Here is a 20,250-nt window from a genome sequence, read left to right on the forward strand (position 1 = left end):
TGGTCGATGACTCGCTCCTGATACATTTGCAGTCTGCTTTGTCCCTGCTGTGCAATGTAAGTCATTGCTGCTTCTCCTCCCTATCTGCTGGTCCATATCTCCCTCTGAACTCCCCTCCTCTTCCTCTCTTGTGGGCACCCACGTGACATCACTAGACACGTCATCATCAACGTCACCTTCCCCACCGCTATAAGTAGAGATCTCGGAGTAGGCAGCAACACCGGGGACCAACCTCCTCCTTGGGCTGATCTGGGTACTGGCGTCAGACTGCTGAGTAGCGCTTGTTGCTACCTCCTCTTCCTGATCCAATACCAAGAGTGGCTGCGCATCAGAAATGTCCTCTTGATATGGATCGGAAAATAATTCCAGTGACTCAAGCGGAAGGTATGTGGTGGTGGTGGTGGTGGTCGTGTTGTTGGTGGTAGTGTCTTTGGGGGTGCACATAGCAGAGAGTGAAGAAGAGGGTGCAGATCGAGAGGATGAGGAGGGTGCAGAAGAGTAAGGCTGAGCGAGCCACTCAACCAAGTCTGGTGCATCCTTTAAAGTAATTGAACGCACCTTCTGCAACTTCCCACTTTGGCTCAAGCCTGTTGCTCCTGCCCTACCCCTACCACCCCTGCGGAAGGGCCTGCCTCTTCCTCTGCCTGTCATTTTTTAAATGACCCTGTGACAAAACTCTTAGTCCCTATACCGATGAAGGACTGCTGCAGTATAGGGCAGCGGTCAGCAGTGGTGCACGTCAACCCTATCTATTGTGGACCGATAGCGGTCCTTACAGAACAGCAGACTGTACCGCACTCAAGCCTATGTACCGTAGCACCCTATACCAAGTTACCAGTCCTTATAAGAACTTTTGTGGAACAAGCAGGTTGTGTGTTAGTGATTAGCAGACTGTACGTCAGTCCCTATACCGCTGAAGGACTGCTGCAGTATAGGTGAGCGGTCAGCAGTGGTGCACGTCAACCCTATCTATTGTGGACCGATAGCGGTCCTTACAGAACAGCAGACTGTACCGCACTCTAGCCTATGTACCGTAGCACCCTATACCAAGTTACCAGTCCTTATAAGAACTTTTGTGGACCAAGCAGGTTGTGTATTAGTGTTTAGCAGACTGTACGTCAGTCCCTATACCGCTGAAGGACTGCTGCAGTATAGGGCAGCGGTCAGCAGTGGTGCACGTCAACCCTATCTATTGTGGACCGATAGCGGTCCTTACAGAACAGCAGACTGTACCGCACTCAAGCCTATGTACCGTAGCACCCTATACCAAGTTACCAGTCCTTATAAGAACTTTTGTGGAACAAGCAGGTTGTGTGTTAGTGATTAGCAGACTGTACGTCAGTCCCTATACCGCTGAAGGACTGCTGCAGTATAGGTGAGCGGTCAGCAGTGGTGCACGTCAACCCTATCTATTGTGGACCGATAGCGGTCCTTACAGAACAGCAGACTGTACCGCACTCAAGCCTATGTACCGTAGCACCCTATACCAAGTTACCAGTCCTTATAAGAACTTTTGTGGAACAAGCAGGTTGTGTGTTAGTGATTAGCAGACTGTACGTCAGTCCCTATACCGCTGAAGGACTGCTGCAGTATAGGTGAGCGGTCAGCAGTGGTGCACGTCAACCCTATCTATTGTGGACCGATAGCGGTCCTTACAGAACAGCAGACTGTACCGCACTCAAGCCTATGTACCGTAGCACCCTATACCAAGTTACCAGTCCTTATAAGAACTTTTGTGGACCAAGCAGGTTGTGTATTAGTGTTTAGCAGACTGTACGTCAGTCCCTATACCGCTGAAGGACTGCTGCAGTATAGGGCAGCGGTCAGCAGTGGTGCACGTCAACCCTATCTATTGTGGACCGATAGCGGTCCTTACAGAACAGCAGACTGTACCGCACTCAAGCCTATGTACCGTAGCACCCTATACCAAGTTACCAGTCCTTATAAGAACTTTTGTGGACCAAGCAGGTTGTGTATTAGTGTTTAGCAGACTGTACGTCAGTCCCTATACCGCTGAAGGACTGCTGCAGTATAGGGCAGCGGTCAGCAGTGGTGCACGTCAACCCTATCTATTGTGGACCGATAGCGGTCCTTACAGAACAGCAGACTGTACCGCACTCAAGCCTATGTACCGTAGCACCCTATACCAAGTTACCAGTCCTTATAAGAACTTTTGTGGAACAAGTGAGTTGTGAATGTTTAGCAGACTGCAGCAGAAGGGCAGCAGTCAAGTATAATATCCTTTCTATATTTGGAAGAAAGAATATTATACATGTACAAGCCTATTACTGTACCACTGATACCAGTCCTGAAAAGAACCTTTGTGGAACTAATAATAACAGCAAGTCTTTAAAATTACCCTCACTGCCTGACAACACTGCTTCCTTCCTGTCCCTATACAAATTGGCAAAAAAAGAGAACGATTAGTGGTTACTGGAACAGCTCTTTTGTGGACCTTGATAGTAACAGCTAATGATGATGATGATGATGATGATGATGAAAGACTAATCTGGCTGTCCCTGTAGCATACACCGTCCTTTCCCTTTCTCTAAACTAACAAAAAACACTCAGGCTGCTGCAAGAATCAGCAGCACAGCAAACCTATCAACACCTAACACCTATACCAGTCCTGAAAAGAACTTTTGTGTACCAAATAGCTAGTGGTTTATCTCTCCCTACTCCACACAGGAACCTGTCCCTATCGTAACAGAAGAAAGAATGTAAAATGGCCACCGGATCGGGTGTATTTATAGGTTAGGGGGAATGTACAAGTGTCCATGTGCTGTCATGTCTCAAGTGGCTGTCCTGTATCACATGATAAACGTGTCACCAAAGGTTAAAGTTCTTGTATACATTAAACACGTAAGTCCGCCGCGGCGAACGACGGAAAAAGGCGTTCGAACGTGCGGACCGCGAATGTCGGAAATTCGCCGCGAAACGACCGCCGGGCGAAACGTTCGTCCATCACTACTGCTTACGGTGCAGGTGTCAGTGCTGTATATCACGGTGCTGGTGTCAGTGCTGTATATCACGGTGCTGGTGTCAGTGCTTTATGTCACGCTGCTGATGTCAGTGCTCTCTATCACGGTGCTGGTGTCAGATCACTCTATCACGGTGCAGGTGTCATTGCTGTATGTCACGCTGCTGATGTCAGTGCTCTCTATCATGGTGCTGGTGTCAGATCACTCTATCACGGTGCAGGTGTCATTGCTGTATATCACGCTGCTAATGTCAGTGCTCTCTATCATGGTGCTGGTGTCAGATCACTCTATCACGGTGCAGGTGTCATTGCTGTATGTCACGCTGCTAATGTCAGTGCTCTCTATCACGGTGCTGGTGTCAGATCACTCTATCACGGTGCAGGTGTCATTGCTGTATGTCACGCTGCTGATGTCAGTGCTCTCTATCACGGTGCTGGTGTCAGATCACTCTATCACGGTGCAGGTGTCATTGCTGTATGTCACGCTGCCAGGGGAGGGCTGGCAGCCTTAGGCCTTGGGGGCAAGTCCAGTCAAGTGGCCCATAGAACCAGTGGTGGCAAAATGGTGGATTGGGAAAACAGTCTCTAAGGTTTTTCATGATCACAAAGGTGGGGGGTGCAGGGAGGATGTGGGGGACTTGTACTACCATGGCTTCCAAGAACTAAACCGCAAGCAAGTCCCTGTATGAATCCCTCAGAGCTGAGGACCTGACCCCCCCGCAACTAGACAAACTACAAGTCCCAGCATTAACCCCTGAGATCTAAGGATGTGTCTCCTTAGATCCCACGGGTTCATGCTGTGCCCTGTAGTCCTTCACTAGTTGGGGGGGGGCAGGGGTGTGTGACACATCCTGAGCTCTGAGGGGTTTATGCTGGGACCTTTAGTCCTTCACTTTTGGGGTGTTACATCCCAAAAAGTAAAGTACTACAAGTCCCAGCATGAACCCTGGCTGAGATTTAAGGATGTGATCACCTCCTCTTCTGCTGGCTCATGCTCCCATGACACATTCATGTTCTAATTAATTCACTTCTCCCAACCTCACCTCAGGCAGCTTGACCATAGGCATGGGCGTCCGCAGTAGGGGGCAAAGGGGGTCAAGTGCCCCCCCCCCTGGAATCCCCAAGGTGTTGCAGCCGCCGCCATGCTGCATTTTTTTTTCTGAGTCCGCTGGTGGCTGCATCCTCCGCTCTCTCCTCTGGATCACAGCGCTGGCTGGCTCTGTGTTCGGCGGCCGCTCTGTAACACAGTCCCGCCCCCCCAGACCTGCTCGTGTGATAGTAGAGAGAATCAACGTTCCGCCTATCACATGAGCCGGTCTGGGGGGCGGGACTGTGTTACAGAGCGGCCGCCGAACAGAGAGCCATCCATCGCTGTGATCCAGAGGAGTATATGCCCATCCGTGCAGCCTGCCCTGTGTGCCACAGTGCCTGGATAGGAGGATCGAGGGGGGGCTGCAGTGCTCTCCTCCACCACCACACTCTCCTCCACCACCTCACTCTCCTACTCCCCCCCGTGCTCTCCTCCACCACCACACTCTCCTGTCCCCCCAGTAATCTCCTCCACCACCACACTCTCCTGCCCCCCCACAGTGCTCTCCTCCACCACCACACTCTCCTGCCCCCCCCAGTGCTCTCCTCCACCACCACACTCTCCTGCCCCCCCCCCCCAGTGCTCTCCTCCACCACCACACTCTCCTGCCCCCCCCATAGTGCTCTCCTCCACCACCACACTCTCCTGCCCCCCCAGTGCTCTCCTCCACCAGAACACTCTCCTGCCCCCCTCCCCCGTGCTCTCCTCCACCACCACACTCTCCTGCCCCCTCCCACAGCTCTCTCCTCCCCTGTTCTTGCTGACCTCCCTGCTCTCCAGCTCTCCCCATCCTTCTCTAGCCACCATCCCAGTGCTTTCCACTCCCCCCGTTTACCCCCCAGTGCTCTCCCCCCTGTCCCCCCAGTGCTCTCCCCCCACAGTGCTCTCCACTCCCCCCAGTTCTCTCCCCCTTGTCCCCCCCCAGTGCTCTCCTCCACCACACTCTCCTGCCCCCCCCCCCAGTTTTCTCCTCCCCTGTTCTGCTCTCCAGCTCTCCCCATCCTTCTCTAGCCACCATCCCAGTGGTCTCCCCCCCCAGTGCTCTCCCCCCTGTTCCCCCCCAGTGCTCTCCCCCCGTTCCCCCCAGTGCTCTCCACTCCATTCAGTGCTCCCCCCTGTTCCCCCCTCCCACAGTGCTCTCCATTCCCCCCAGTCCTCTCCCCTCTGTGCTCTCCCCCCATTCTCCTCCCCAGTGCTCTCCCTCCAGTGCTCTCCCCCCAGTGCTCTCCCCCCTGTTCTTTCCCCCCCAGTGCTCTCCACTCCCTCCACTGCTCTCCCCCCCATGCTCTCCCCACCATGCTCTCCTCCCCCCCCCCCCCCAGTGCTCTCCTCTCTCCCCCTGTTCTTTCTCCCCCAAGTGCTCTTCAGCTCTCCCCATCACTCTCCAGCCCCCACCCCAGTGCTCTCCAGCCCCCCATTCTCCCCACCCCTGTTCTTTCTGCCCCCCCTGGTGCTCTCCAGCCCCCCCAGTGCTCTCTACCCTGTGTGCTCTCCACCCCTGTTCTTTTTGGCTCCCCCCAGCACTCTCCACTCCTGTACTCTCCTCTCCCCCTGCATTTTTCCCCCACCCATAGTGCTCTCCAGTCCCCCGTGCTTTCCACCCCTGTTCTTTCTGGTCCCCACTGGTGCTCTCAAGTTCCCCCCCATTGCTCTCCACTCCCCCTGCTCTTTATACCCCCCCAGTACTCTCCAGCCCCCGTGCTCTCCACCCCTGTTTTTCTGCCCCCCCAGTGCTCTTCACCATCCCACACTCTTAGCCCCCCCAGTGCTCTCAGCCTACCGTGGCTCTACCCCTGTTCTTATTGGCCCCCCCAGTGCTCTCAAGTTCCCCCCCAGCGCTCTCCGCTCCCCACCCCTGTGATCTCCACTCCCCCTCACTCTTTGCCCCCACCCATGTGTTCTCCAACCCCGCCAGTACTCTTTGCTCCCCCTTCTCTCCAACTCCCACCCAGTGCTCTCCACTTCCCCAGGACCAGAGGGCAGGCTGACCGGGGCCCGGAAAATGAGGACGGCTGAAGGTGCAGGTGGCCAGGGACCACTCCATCTCACAGCAGACAGATCCTCTGGAAGGAGCACCATCCCCATCCAAAACGAGAACAGACCCTGCCTGCTGCTGGCCATCATGGATATCCTGCTGGCATACAAGGTACTGTACCGAGCATCAACAACCTTCCCACAGACAGGGACTGCAGACTGGGACATGGGGCACATGAGGGGCTGCAATGATGGGCACAGTGAGACTGCATTTACGGCACAGTAAAGCTGCATTTGATGGGCACAGTCAGGCTGCATTTGATGGGCACAGTGAGGCTGCATTTGGTGGGCACAGTGAGGCTGCATTGGTGGGGGTCAGTGATGTAAGGGGGGAGTGAATACGATAATGTAAGGGGCACTGATATAAAGGGTTTCCTCCTTACATTAGTAACCCACCCCCCTTACCTTAGAGTATTCTTTCTGCAGAAGGTGGTTCCCTCCCCCCCCACGTTCTGAGTTTCTGGGGTCCCCCTTGATGATTGATCACTTACCACTATTAACTGGAATTTGAATATATATAGCCCTATGTGATTTTATATCTAGGCTGGTATAATAATGCTGTGAAGCTGGTATGAAATTTTTTCCAGGGCTGGTTTTTGAAAGCACGGGTGTCCACAGGGTTACTCAGATGGCTGTGTACCATGCCCATATAGCCTAGAGAATGTACATCTTTTTACATTGCAATACATCTGTTGTTGCCATATTTTTATTTTGATGAAAACAGCCTATACAGTGACAGTATGAGATCAAAATATGGCCACAACAGATCTATTGCAATGTAAAAAGATGTACATTATCTAGGCTATATGGGCATGGAACACAATACAATGCAACTTCCAATACAAAGTGAAGATGAATTATCTGTTATATAACACATATGTATTACCAGTGGAAAGATTTTCATGAGATTTTTGAAAAGGGGCGGAGCATGAGTGGCCTTGAAATGATGCCCCCCCTTGGAAAAAGTTCTGCGGACGCCCATGACCATAGGGTCTAATAGGCTTCAAAATAGGGTGGACTCGGAGTGCAGAGCATTGTGCTCAGAGCCCACCCAAGCGTGTAAGAAAAGCAAATTAATATTTGCTTTTCTAACACTGAACTGCCTCTCTGCCAATCAGGAATAGCGGGTCTGATATCCGTCACCTGATTGGCTGAAAGGACAGGCGCTCCTATTGGATGTCTAGCAGGAGGAAAAGCATGGAGTAAGCATAGAGAACACAGGAGCCGCTGCCTGTCCCACAACTCCCCGCCATCACTCGCTGCCTGACCTGCCACCCAGATGGGGTAAGTGCCGGTCAGACAGCGGGAGAGGTGGGGTGCTGGTTAAATGCCAACAGGGGGGGGGGGTAACATTGGCTGCATTTGATGGGGCACAGTGAGGCTACATTTGATGGGGTGCAGTGAGGCTACATTTGATGGGGCGCAGTGAGGCTGCATTTGATGGGGCGCAGCGAGGCTGCATTTAATAGCAGAGTGAGGTTATTTTTCAGTATTTTTTAGTTTGCACCCCCCCAAAAAAAATATTTTGAGTACCAACCACCAGACAGAGAGAGACATCGCTCCAAATTGTCCGCACAGAGAGACCACTCCTCAAGAAAATTGCTTGATTCCTTTATCAACACAGTAAAGCCTTGTACACACCACTATTTTTTTTCCTCAATCCAGTGAGTTGAACAAAAAAAAAAACTGACAGCTCTGGTTGGAGCTGCTGAGCATGAGCAAAGGTGACCTGAGCATTGATCACTTTTCAGCAGAGTGTACAAGCCTTTGGGTGCACACTGGTGTGCTGCAGTTTGGCCGCAGTGCTTATGTACACAGTTTTCCTTAGCTGCAGTCCCATAGGCTTATTTTAGGTTGTGCGTTTTTGCTGTAGTTTTTTTTTATAGCAAACCAAAGATGCAGCCGTTTTTGTGCACTTTCAGAAAATGCAGCAAAAATGTGCAAACTAATAGAAGTCTATGGGACATGCAGGAAGACCATGAGATCTCCAACACTGCAGTAGACAGGTTTGAGCCCAGCACATAGTACATAGGAGCAGGTACTGCACATGCTGCTGAAAGAAAGCTTCTTAACTGCAGAGAGAGGGGGAGAGGAATTTGGGAGAGAGAAGGGAGAGGCTGGTCAGTGGTCACTGCTCACTCACTTGGAAGGAAGGACCCAGCAGAGCTTCCCATGCAGATCACCGACGGATCTCAGTTTGAATGTTCCCGCCCACACGTCCTATTCAAAGACGCAGCACACAGGCTGCCCGGAGTGTGGACGGGCACAGTGAGAGAGGGGGCTGGAGGAGGCAGAGCAGATTCACCCTCTTCGGCTGTGCTCAGTCTGAATGGAATGGACACAGACTGTCAGCTCAGAAGCAGGGAACAGCACTGTGACATGACAGATGTCCTCTCACAGCGCTAATGTTCCTGCACACTTCTGGGCTGTTATCCAGCCCTGCCAGCCTCCCTCCAGAGTCACCCGAGCAGTAACACCCGGCCAACTGCACATGCTCAGTTCTCAGCTGGCAGCACATAAGCCTTTTTACTGGGATTTAGAGAGCAACCTGGGGGGAAATTGCATCCCTGCCCCCCGGCCCAGCCCGCCCCTGCACACTGCTGATGTCAGTGCTCTCTATTACGGTGCTGGTGTCAGATCACTCTATCACGGTGCAGGTGTCATTGCTGTATGTCACGCTGCTGATGTCAGTGCTCTCTATCACGGTGCTGGTGTCAGATCACTCTATCACGGTGCAGGTGTCATTGCTGTATGTCACGCTGCTGATATCAGTGCTCTCTATCACGGTGCTGGGGTCAGATGACTCTATCACGGTGCAGGTGTCAGTGCTCTATATCATGGTGCTGGTGATCATCTCCTGCACCCTCTTCTTTGCCTACCCTGACCTTCCCTCTCCTCCATTGCCTTCATGCGCTCCACAGTCCTGAATTGTCACAATTTCACATATAAAAAAAGAATGCTTGTAGTTGTCGTTCCCAGATTCACCTCATACATGTGTTATGTCATTGGCCATGTGGTGGGAATATGTGTGCACAGCTAGTAATTATTTTGTGGCTGCAAATATGACCTGTAGGTTTGTAAAGTTCGGCTCCCATTGAAGTCAATGGGGCCCGCCACGACGTTACAGTTCACGAACTATCGGCCGCGTTCGCGGTTTGCGTTCGCGAAACGTCCCGTCGGAAGTTCGTCCATCACTAGTGATCACCTTTAAAAAGGGGGGGGGGGGGAATATATATTTATACATATATATTTTTATATCTATGCCTAAATGTTTTGCATTTCATTGAATAGGTTGTTTTACAAGTTTGTTTTGCAAGGTGAGAGTTTACAATCACTTTAAGATCACTAACACTTGTGAGTGTAATTATAAATGTGTTCATACAAGATTTACGTACCTTTTGCCCAAGATTTACACATTTTTCCTACTGGATTCTTTTGAAATGATTTGTGAATACAGGGATAAAGTTGTTTGAATGTTATGTGAAAACATTTATATGTAAACCCCTTTATGTTTTAAAGGTTGTCTATGGGCCCCACGCCCATAGACATTTGCTGAATCAAGACACTACTAGCCTAACTTATTAAGGAAGGAGGGATGCTCGGACATATTTGAAAACGACTGTATGTACAATAGCTATTGTTTCTCTCCCTCAATTACCTTACCAGCACCAGAGGTGTCTCTAGCATGTCTTCTTCCACAACCTATATATGAGTGACCATGTAATATTACAGACATTGATTTTTTATTATTATTATTATTATTATTATACAGGATTTATATAGCACTAAGGCCGCGTACACACGCGGGGACTGTTCGCCCAACTTTGTCCGTCAAACAGTTTCGGCAAACAGTCCGCTCAAAATTAGCATGGACGGACATGGCCACACACGACGGACGAACAGTTTGCTGAAACCGTGCGCGATGACGTGAACGGCACGTACGACGGGACGAAAAATACGACGTCCTATACACTGCATTATAACTTTCGGCGTGAAAATCCTTTCTGAGCATGTGCGCAACTTTGTTTGACGAACAAGCCTACACACGCGGGGACTGTCCGCTGAAACAAGGTTTCAGCGGACAGTTTTTCGTAATTTCCGAAAAACCTTGTTCAGCGGACTGTTCGCTGAAACTGTCCGCTGAAAGCCCACACACGAGCGGACTGTCCGCTGAAATTTGGTTTCAGCGGACAGTTTCAGCGAACAGTCCCCGCGTGTGTACGCGGCCTAACAGTTTGTGCAGCACTTTACAATGTTAAGGCAGACAGTACAGTTACAATTTAATACAGGAGGAATCAGAGGACCGCACTTGTTAGAGCTTACAATCTAGGAGATTATAGGGAAGCTTAACTAGACCTAGATGTCGAAGGGGCATCAACAGTGTTCATTTTGGCAGCACATTTCGATTTAGTTTCAGTCTTAGGACTAAAAGGGCATTTTAGTTTTAATCCCATTTTAGTCTTCTGCAATTGTTTTAGTTTTAGTCGTATTTAGTTGACTAAATCTCCAGTACATTTTAGTCGACTAAAATGTCCTATGTTTTAGTCGACTAAAATCTCCAGTATATTTTAGTAGACTAAAATCTCCAGTATATTTTAGTCGACTAAAATCTCCAGTATATTTTAGTCGACTAAAATCTCCAGTATATTTTAGTCGACTAAAACTAATTTTAGTTATCTAAAAACTAATGGGTGTAATTTAATTGTAATGCATTAGTTAACAATTCTCTACAATTTTCAAACTCATTATATGCTGCTGGAGTGCAAAATCTAATATGTTATTTATTATTACATTGAGATATGAACATGCACTACAAATCAGTGTTAATTTTAAAGTCAAATTTAAATTTAGTTTTAGTCTTAGTCTTTTGACTGAAATGGCATTTTAGTTTTAGTCCCATTTTAGTCTTTTGACTAAAATGCCATTTTAGTTTTAGTCGTATTTTAGTCATTTCAGTTGTTTTATTTTTAGTCGTATTTTAGTCAACTAAAATAATATTCATTTAGTCGACTAAAATAATATTCATTAAGTCGACTAAAATGTTTTAGTCGTTTTAGTTGACAAAATTAACACTGGGCATCAATTCATGTCTACATGCCCATCTGCAATCAAACACCTATAGTTTGTATTATAGAGAATTTTACAAATTCTAGTACAGTTATATAGAATTGTACAGATATCTTAAAGTTGAGTCACTTTTTTTTTTTAGATCAGCACAAGGGACGGTACTTGCATTCAATAGGAATTGTCCCTTGTGCTGGTGTCTTGGTTAAAATCAAAAGTTCTCTGCATCCCCCCATAGCCCCACGTCTGTAATTTTCTGGCGCTGCAGTGGTTATTACAGCCACGGCACCTGTCATAGGCACCTGTCAAGAGTGCCAACTATGCCTGCCCTTTCTGCCGCCCTCTTTCACTCATACAAAGCTGTACTATAGCTTACATGAGTGAAAAATTGAGGAGATGGACCTTTCATTCATTCACCCATATTCCATTCATAGAGTGATTTTCACTGACAAAAGCTATAGTACAGCCTCCAAGAATGGATTAATGGGAATGGGTGAAAGGGCAGAGGATTTCAGCTATAAAACAGCAATTAACAGGAGAAGGGACACTTGTCACTGAATGCAAGCACTGTACCTTGTACAAAAAAAAATTATATATAAAAGGAAAGTTATAGCGTAGTAAATTTCCATTTTGGGACCACTCAACGTGGTGTAGGTTTGTTGATATGCCAAAAACATACTTAAACATCAGTTGGAGCACCAAAAATATAGAGGTACAGTGCACGCCATCAATTATGTAAGTGTAAAAGGGTTCCAGCGATGTAGAGATACCTCCACATTATAGGTTCCAACCAGAGCTGATGGTGGTGGAGAAGTCTGGACTCTTACATCTAATGTTTAATATTTATGTCACCCATTCCACTGGTCCGATTCTCAGTCACTTTTTATGTGAATTATTATTCATTCTACTTTGGTATGGTAATGGTCATTACTATTACATTGTCGCCTTCACTTTCTAGTTAATTATTCTATATCACTTATTCCACTGGATTTTATATGTATTTTCTTGGATCCCTATATTTAATATGTATCATTTCACTTATTCACATACTTATATTGTATTTTGCTTATAGCCTGGTCTTTCCACAGATACACACAAACCAAATTGGGGTTTGCTCTACAAAACGCGTAGAGACTACAGCTTTAAGAATATAACAACTTTAGTGCTTCTGTAATTTTGTGTATACACCATTACCAGCAATATATGCACATTGAGATATGTTTTTTTATGACAACATATAATATGTCGAAATTTATCTGATTTTTAATATGTAATATGAAATACATTTTGTATTTTTTTTAACACATGTTACTTATTTTATTTGGTGCCACTCTCTAAAAGTCCCATGTGCAGATGTTTTCCTTTTTTGGTTCTACTAACAAACAGGGACTGACTGCTGCCTTGGTCTAAGCTTATTTGGCCTTCTTTCTCAAGTGAATAAGGCAGACAAAATCCCCATATAGCTTAAACGTTACTCATAATAAGGTGTCAGATTCCATTTCAAATTCATCCCTCTAGAGATATGGTAATCCTACCTAAAGATTCAATATACCTGCCTTCTATTCAACAGGAAAAAGCAATCATCTCCCCTTTTTGGTTGATCCACCCTTTCTATGATTTGGATCCTAAGTGATGTACTTGATCCATAATGATCCGCAAAATGTTTAGCTATGTTTGTTTGTGTCCTTATGTTGGATAGATGACCTCTCATCTAAGACAACCTCCTGATTGTCCTTCAAGCATATTGTTTCTTGCAAATCTCACAGGAAATGACATATAAAATAAACCTAGTCTGGCAATTAACTAGTTGTTTAATATTGAATATTGATTAACCTTCGCAGTAGAAAATAACTGAATCCTATGTGGATCACCCAGAAAGGCACAGTTATAGCAAAAAAAATGCCTGTCATGCTCAGTCAAGGCCTTCTGATTGCTCCAGATCACAAAAAAACAAGGGGATGCAATGCAATGTGGGTGCTCTATTTTCTATAAAGTGTACTTGTACTTTGTTATAAAGTGTAAAGTGTGATCTTTTCAAAATCCCCCTTTAAGATTTGTAGATATCTCTATATAGTCAATTTATTCTCCTCAAATTCAAGGCTGTAATGAGCACTATGGATTTATTGTCCAGATGGGATTGTATGTCCTCCCAGATTCATGTTCTCTTAAAAAATTCTCTCTGGTGCTATCCCTGATCTTACAATAGGCCCTCTTAAAATAGATGCTATCAGAGCCCTGCTCAACAAGTCTCACCTCCATCTCTTCTCAGACTCCTCCTTTGTAAACTCTTTGAAAGCAGAACAATTTCTTCTTATACTTTCTTCAAGTTGATCTTTGAGTATGGCCCTTCTAATATGGGCAGGGTGGCAACTGTCAGAGTGGAGGAGAGAATTAATAAAGTCGGGCTTCCTTTAGGCCCGCACATACATTTTCCCATCCACACTGTCACCTCTTTAAAGTCCGAGTAGTTGATCTGGGACAGTTGTTCTTCACAAGTACATTTGAAATGAAGGGTCTTATTATTCAAAAATCCAAAAAAATCAAGCTTGAGTAAAACTTGATGTACAATAAAGATCAGATCACTAATGTATCGAAAGAAAAAACACATTTTATCACTAAAGGGATTTATTTCTCCAAAGATGTGACGTTCCTCCCTTAGGCTGGCATAGGTGGTAAACTTTGCACCCAAGTAGGAGCATGGAGATAACAACTATTTATACTGTAGTGTATAAAAGACAATTAGTTTTACATGGTGAACTAAATTTTTTTTAGGCTTAAAGGTACTTACATACAGGGTTCATTGAAGGACATAGGGAAATGAACAATATCGATGGTGGCAGGGATGAAGCTGTTACGGTCCGTGGGTTTGAAGTAGGTTTGAAATTTAAACTGTTTATCTTTAATCTCTATTTCTAGATCCAAAAAATGAATCTTATTCCTACTTGCCTCATAAGACAGAGAGATGCCTCTATCATTTGAATTCAGATGGTCAAAAAATTGTTTCAAGAAATCTAGATGTCATCGATATACTTGGCCCATAAATCTAGAGATGGAGTGTCTTGGGCATAGACGACATCCTCCTACCACTTGGCCATGAAAAGATTTGCGAGACTGGGAATGAACTTGGCTCCCATCGCTACACCTCGTTGTTGGAAATAGTAGCATTGGTTGAACCAAAAGTAACTGTGGTTGCAAATTCCAAAAGCTCTATAAGATAATCACATTGGAAAGACAAGAGGAACTGCTCTCGGCCCAAAAAATGTTGAACGGCTTCAATCTCCCTCTCAGTGCCACCTAATTTGTATTGTGCTTTAAAAACTGTCACATGGCATAAAAAAAAGTATCAATACTTGTACTCAGTCTTAAAAAAGTGGTTTTGGGACAACCCTACTCTCTAGTAATCTGATAGTGGCACCAGTGTCTTTGAGATATGATGATATCTGCCCAACCAGAGGCTGTAAATAAAAATCTATGTACCGGCCTATACGTGATGTGATGGAATCTCACGATAGGCCATCCAAGGGCGTGTAATGGGTCTTTATGAATCTTGGGCAAATAATAAATAGTGGGGATTCTTGGTACTGTAGGTATTAAAAAGCTCTCTCTTTTTTATTTAAAATGTTAAGATCCTAACCTTTTGTAATGAGATCCTGAAGTTTTCTCTTATACACAAGGGTTGGATTATTTGGGAGCTCCTTGTACGTATATGGTTCGTTCAGAATTTGATACATCTGTGTTTCATATTGAATTTTGTCTAGAATTACAATGCCACCACCCTTGTCTGCCGGGCGGATCACCAAGTCTTTCTGTTCACACAGGGACTTGAGTCCTGCATTGGACAGGGGCTGATGGCATGTACGTTTCACGAGAAGTTTAGCCAGATCCTTGAGGACTAGGTCCTTAACCTCTTCCTGCCTGCCCATTGTCATATGACGGCAGCAAGAAGCATCTGTTCTTCTGGGCCACCGTCATATGACGGCATTTCCTTTGCGCCCACTAGGCAACACGGACCCGCGGCGCATCGCTGGGGACCCGATGCGCGTGCCGGCCGCACCGATGTCCGCCGGGCCCCCGCCATTGCCCAGTAATTGAGCAGGATGTGGATCTGTCTGTGTAAACATACAGATCCACGTGCTGTTAGAGGAGAGGAGACCGATGGTGTGTCCCTTGTACAATCATCTCCCCCAGTCAGTACCCTCCCCCCACAGTTAGAATCACTCCCATAGGGAACATATTAACTCCTTTATCACCCCCTAGTGTTAACCCCTTCCCTGCCAGTCACATTTATACAGTAATCAATGCATTTTTATAGCACAGATCACTGTAAAAATATGAATGGTCCCAAAAATATGTCAAAAGTGTCCGATATGTCCACCGCAATATCGCAGTCATGATAAAAATCTCAGATCGCCGCCATTACTAGTAAAAAAAATAAATAAAAATGCTATAAATCTATCCCCTATTTTGTAGACGCTATAACTTTTGCGCAAACCAATCAATATACGCTTATTGCGTTTTTTTTTTTACCAAAAATATGTAGAAGAATACGTATCGGCCTAAACTGAGGAAAAAATTTGTTTAAAAAAAATAAATAATTGGATATTTATTATAGCAAAAAGTAAAAAAAAAATTGTTTTTTCAAACTTGTCCCTCTTCTTTTGTTTATAGCGCAAGAAATAAAAACCACAGAGGTGATCAAATACCACCAAAAGAAAGCTCTATCTGTGGGGAAAAAATGATAAAAATTTTATTTGGGTACAGCGTTGCATGACCGCACAATTGTCATTCAAAATGCAACAGCGCTGAAAGCTGAAAAATGGCTTGGGCAGGAAGGGGGTGTTCGTGCCTGGTAGACAAGTGGTTAAAGATCTTAACAGCTGGAGCCACCGGGATGGGGGGGGTTAAAAATGGATTTGACAATCCGGAATGAACGGTCCCCAAAGTGGCAGCACGGCTGTTATTTCTGTACGGGTTGGAAATCAAATAACGTTGAATATTAATTTTATGATGTATTCATGAACATCAATAAAAGTACCAAATTTGTCTCATTTTTTCCGAGCTGCAAATTTGAGGCCCTTGCCCAAAACTGATTGTTCATTGTAGGTGAGCAACTTGGTACTTAAAATGAAAACACCATGGCCAGTTAAGTTCTCCTTCTTTTTTCTCCTCTGTATTCTCTTACCCCCTCGACAGGTGAGCTCTCAAATATTGACTGTAAGGAAATAATGCAAGTAAGGGTTTAGGATGGACACTTGATGCGAGTAATAATGAGTTCCCTGCTGTAGATTTACAGTATAGTTCACTCGAAAGGCTGCCATCTGTTTGTTTGTTAATGAGTATGTCCAGAAAGGTGATCTCAGTTGTACTATGTGACATGGTAAAACTTAAATTAAATTCATTAATATTAATACAAGCCATAAACTTGTGTAAGAGATCATCCAATCCATCCCAAATTATGAACACATCATCTATGTAGCGGTGCCATGCAAGTACACGGCCCATTTACATAGACAGCGAATCATTGGTAAGCAGTGAATGTGCCCACTCCCCCAGGTACAGGTTGGCATACAATGGGGCACAGCATGTCCCCATCGCCACCCCCTGTACCTGGACCATCAAAGCAAAAAGCTTTATGGTAAAGTATAAATTATAGAGATGTTAAAATTAAATCAGTGTAACTGGGTTCACATTCACTAGATTGTGACAATACATTACATATTACGTATTACAAGGCCCTTCTCATGAGGGATGGTGCTATACAGGGCCTTAACATCTATAGCAATCAATTGGGTATTGTCCTCAATGTGCATATCTTGAATGATTTGCATAAAATGGATAGTATGCCATACATAAGATGACATGCATGTTGCAAAGGGTTTAAGATGACTGTCCACCACACGACTGAGATTTTCAGTTAAGTAGCCACACCCAGATATGATAGGGCTACCTGGGGCATTCATAGAGTGCTTGTGCAACTTTGGCAAAGCATAAAAGTCCACTCTTATAAATTCCCATATTTGTTTGGATATGACATTATGGTAAAATGCTGCATCCACCATCAAATAAAAATCTTGAGTAAATGTATCTAGCAGCGACCTATGTATAGGTCGATACCATTCAGAATTGCTGAGTATTTTTGTACACATTTCAACGTAGTGGACGCTGTTCATAACCATGACATCACCACCCTTGTCAGAGGGTTTGATAACAATGTCATGGTTACGAGCCAACGAGTCTAGCGCCCTTTTCTCATCATGACTGAGATAGGCAAAAGGCCCAGAAAAGTTTTTCATTCTCTGGATATCTGCTGATACCAATTTAAGGCATACCGCTGCATCATGATTAGAGCTAGGTGGTTGATATATGGTAGATTTTTTTTTTAAGGAGGGATCAATAGTGTGTATACTGCCTTGTACAGTGTATGTATTATCTACAGCAGCAAGAAGAGCCTCTATAGCAATTGAGTCAATTAGGTTTTCGGCTCATTTTCTTCCAATAATGATATCAAATTGTCCAGTGCTTGTGTATCTTGATTAGTTTGCCCAGGTTCTAGAACTTGTTTCTTAGCATATAGACTTTTAAGAAAAATGTTGCATATGAAGAGATGGATGTCCTTGATGGCCTCAAACTTGTCAAGACTTGAGTCTGGGCAAAAAGTGTAGCCACGTGCAAGGACAACCATCTCATTCTGATCCAAGGAATATGAGGACAGATTTACAACTCTTAACGTAGTTTGTGTGTGTTGGGTTTGTATATTTTGAGCGGATGTGCTTGAGGCTTTTCTTTTATGGCCCCCTCATTTGAGCTAAAAAATGCCTAGTGGTAGCTGTTGTGGACATGGGTTGGAAAGTGTAGTGAGTGATGTGTTTGAGGAAGATCTAGAATGACTAGACGGAGTATGTGTGTCCGAGTGTTGTGACGAGAATGACGGCCATGACTGTTTCCTGACGGTGGGGGGAACCCTCCATATGAAAGGAATCGTCATGTGACTCGTCACCGTGACGGCGCCGCTTTTGTCTTCTCCGACATTTGTGTTGAGTGGAGGACTGGAAGGAAGATGAAATAGGTGAATGTACAGATAATTTGTGAACATTTGTGGTGTATTTTTACTCAATGTGTTAGGCCGCGTACACACGGGCGGACTGTTCGCCCAACCTTGTTCGGCAAACAGTTTGTCAAACAGTCCGCTCAAAATTTGCATGAGAGGACTTGCCCACACACGAGCGGACTGTTTGACGAATAAGGTTGGGCAAACAGTTCGCTCAACTTTTGAAATGAACGGACTCGCCCACGTAAGGAGGAGGCAAATCCGCCCATTTCGAGCGCGTGTACAGGTAGGCGGGGCCCGCGAAGGAGACGTCGCGGGCTCCGCCGCCTGGAATGGGCTTAAAGGGGAACCCCAACGCCGAAAAAAAATCGGCGTGGGGGTCCCCCCCAAGTCCACACCAGACCCTTGTCCGAGCACGCTACCCGGCCGGCCAGGAAAGGGGGGCGAGCGAGCGCGCCCCCCCTCCTGAGCCGTACCAGGCCGCGTGCCCTCAACATGGGGGGGTGCCTTGGGGAAGGGGGGGCCGCGCGGCCCCCCCACCCCAAAGCACCTTGTCCCCATGTTGATGAGGACAAGGGCCTCTTCCCGACAACCCTGGCCGTTGGTTGTCGGGGTCTGCGGGCGGGGGGCTTATCGGAATCCGGGAGCCCCCTTTAAGAAGGGGGCCCCCGGATACCGGCCCCCCACCCTATGTGAATGAGTATGGGGTACAATGTACCCCTACCCATTCACCTGTGAAATAAAGTACAATAAAACACACAACACAGAGAAAAAGTATTTTATTGCACAGCCGGGGGTCTTCCGTCTTCGGGGGTCTTCTCGCCGGACTCCTCCGCTATGTGTGTGTAGCTCTTTTGCCAGCGGAGGAGTCCGGCTTTCTTCCTCCCCGCCGCCGGCCTCTTCTCCCGACTTCGGGGGTCTTGTCCCCCTCTTCGGTTCTTCTGCCGGGCCACCGCGCCTGGTCCGGTGGCCCGGTCTTCTGTCGCCGTCTTCCGTTCTTCTGTCGCCGCCTTCGGTTCTTCTGCCGGGCCACCGCGCCTTCTTGTAGCTCTTTTACAGGCGGTGGCCCGGTCTTCTGTCGCCGCTGTCGCCGCTGTCGCCTTCCGTTCTTCTTCTTGTTCTTCTTGTTCTTCTCCAGGAGATGTTGACACGTCGCTCCCTCCGGCCGGAATGCCAGAGCCGCCCTGCGCTGTGACTTATATAGTGACAATGGGGCGGGGTCACATGGTATATGTCACATGGGTTGGTCACATGGTGACCCCGCCCCCTTACGATGTCATAGTCCCCATGTGACATCAACCCATGTGACCAACCCATGTGACATATACCATGTGACCCCGCCCCATTGTCACTATATAAGTGACCGCAGAGCGCGTCCCTGGCATTCCGGCCGGAGAGCTCGTCGAGTCAACATCTCCAGGAGAAGAAGAAGAAGAACAAGAAGAACAAGAAGAACGGAAGGCGACAGCGGCGACAGAAGACCGGGCCACCGCCTGTAAAAGAGCTACAAGAAGGCGCGGTGGCCCGGCAGAAGAACCGAAGGCGGCGACAGAAGAACGGAAGACGGCGACAGAAGACCGGGCCACCGGACCAGGCGCGGTGGCCCGGCAGAAGAACCGAAGAGGGGGACAAGACCCCCGAAGTCGGGAGAAGAGGCCGGCGGCGGGGAGGAAGAAAGCCGGACTCCTCCGCTGGCAAAAGAGCTACACACACATAGCGGAGGAGTCCGGCGAGAAGACCCCCGAAGACGGAAGACCCCCGGCTGTGCAATAAAATACTTTTTCTCTGTGTTGTGTGTTTTATTGTACTTTATTTCACAGGTGAATGGGTAGGGGTACATTGTACCCCATACTCATTCACATAGGGTGGGGGGCCGGTATCCGGGGGCCCCCTTCTTAAAGGGGGCTCCCGGATTCCGATAAGCCCCCCGCCCGCAGACCCCGACAACCAACGGCCAGGGTTGTCGGGAAGAGGCCCTTGTCCTCATCAACATGGGGACAAGGTGCTTTGGGGTGGGGGGGCCGCGCGGCCCCC

The sequence above is a fragment of the Lithobates pipiens genome, unplaced genomic scaffold (genome assembly GCF_037356315.1).
Source record: "Lithobates pipiens isolate NorthernLeopardFrog02 unplaced genomic scaffold, aLitPip1_a1.2 Scaffold_11, whole genome shotgun sequence".
Classification (NCBI taxonomy): domain Eukaryota; kingdom Metazoa; phylum Chordata; class Amphibia; order Anura; family Ranidae; genus Lithobates; species Lithobates pipiens.